Consider the following 2,167-nt stretch of genomic DNA (forward strand, 5'->3'; position numbering starts at 1 on the left):
TTTTTTATTTATCCTGAAAAAGAAAAATTTGAACAGAGAGAAGTGAGCGCTTGCTTGTCAGTGTTTTGTCGTTCTTGTATTAACAGGGCTCTATTCTATGAGAATAGCCAACCTAGGTAAATCTTGACGGGTAGCGCGTCTGTCTTGTAAGCGCTAGGTCGCGGGTTCGATTCCCGCCCGGGGCGAACTTTATCCTGAGCGGATAATGTTCGTTCTCGGAACGGCTGGCTTTTTCCGATTCTGTCTTTCTTCTCTCTTCGCTTTCGGGACTATAAAACCAGGATAGGAGACCTGTCTTCCTTTCTTCTCTTTCGGGACGATAAGACTTTAGCAGTTCCCTCTGTCAATTTTTTTCTATCCCAACGGGACACTGAAGTTAGACAACGTTGCGCGTGGTCGGTATCGGGACATCATGAAACCACTGATTAGGTAGATACTTACTAAGATAAGAAAGGCTACCCTAAGAGCTTTAGAAGCTGTAGGTAGACACACACCTTCCCAAAAGGTTTTTCTACCTGTAACCCAATCTCTTTTACGTCAATCAAGTTTTTGTTTTTTTGTTTTTTTTTTTAAGAAAAGATAAAAGAAGAAAGAAGAGAATAAAAAGAAGAAGAAGAAGAAGGAAAAGAAAGAAGAAGAAGAAGGAGAGAAAGAAGAAGGAGAAGAAGAAGAAGGAGAAGATGAAGAAGGAGAAGAAGAAGAGAAAGAAGAAGAACAAGAACAATAAGGAGAAGAGGAACATCTGTGCACACTTTTTCACTTTCTATGATGTGTTTCTAAAACTCTTTTTTACTTTCAATAATAACTTTTTACATACATTATACTATGGTACAAGAACATCTGTCGTAATAAGCAAAGTGTGTTGTTTCTTCCCAGGTAAACTCAATTAAGATATTTTTATTTTAATACTGGTTGTTGAAAATAGTAGAAGGTATGACAATCTAGAGCAGTGTTTCTTAATTGGTGTTCCGCGGAACCTAGGGGTTCCGCGAGCTGACGGCAAGGGTTCCGCGAGATATATGAACTTTTTTCACACAACAGCTTATTTTATCAATAATGATAAAATAATTTCAGCAATAATGATGAAATAAGCTCTTCGTGCTGTTATTTGACTGGTTTTGGTTTTCAAAATTTGAAATTCGCGCCACTCTTATGAACACCATGTTGCGCTTTTTTCATTTTTTGAAGGATACACATCGGGATCGTTACTTCCCCTCCCCTACCTTATACCTCCATGGGATTTACTGAAAACTCTCCGTGCTAAGATCGGACATAAGTGTATTTTCCTTACGGACACTGAGACGATCGCCCCTCTTTTGAAGCTCATTTCCCCTCTTTTAAAGGAAAATAGGGAATAATAATAGACCCTTGAGTGGAAGGTAACCACTAGGCGAGGTTAACGCCGGAGGCGTTTTCTACCACCTCACCCTTAGAGCTCCATTATTATGTGGTCAAAATCTCAAATAAATGAGGATAAAATTCCATGCCTCGGCTGGGATCGAACCCACGCCCTCCTGTTTACCAGGCGAGCGTCTTGACCACTACGCTACCGAGGCAAGAATAGGTCACTTGCAGGCGTACGCGGGAAAAGGGGCCGTAGAAGAGCTTAAAAAATTCTGGATATTATATTTCCCTTCAACCACTAGGTGGCGTGGTAGCGCCTGTAATAAACCATTGGAAATCCAAGATGGCTCATTCCCAACCATCGAAGGCCTAATGTTCAGTTTCCATTTGGACCAGTGGTCAGTTTTCGGAAAGGAAAATACGCCTTTTGTTGAGGGATCAGTCTTTGGTCACGCCTTTAAGTTCTATCGGACTTTATATTGGATTCTAATGGATTGGAACACATCACAAGCCTAAGGCCAGTCAATCACTAACAGGTAGACCGGACCTGATCAGGTGTACCTGTCGGGTCTACCTGATAGTGAGTGGCTGGGTTAAAGACACACTCTATTTGTCAAGGGTCTAGGTTTACCTTGCGCTTGGGATCAATTTTATTTAACAACACGTAAATTCGCCTCTAACTACAGCAAACTTTCGCAGGTTAGACTACCAAAACAATTACCTTTAAATACCTACCTACAACTTAAACGTTCATTTTCACTGAAAAAAAAAAAAATCCCTCTTAGTTTTCCCATATTTATAAAATACCTATTACTACAAAAGT

This window comes from Diaphorina citri, unplaced genomic scaffold, assembly GCF_000475195.1.
Source record: "Diaphorina citri unplaced genomic scaffold, Diaci psyllid genome assembly version 1.1 scaffold798, whole genome shotgun sequence".
NCBI lineage: Eukaryota > Metazoa > Arthropoda > Insecta > Hemiptera > Psyllidae > Diaphorina > Diaphorina citri.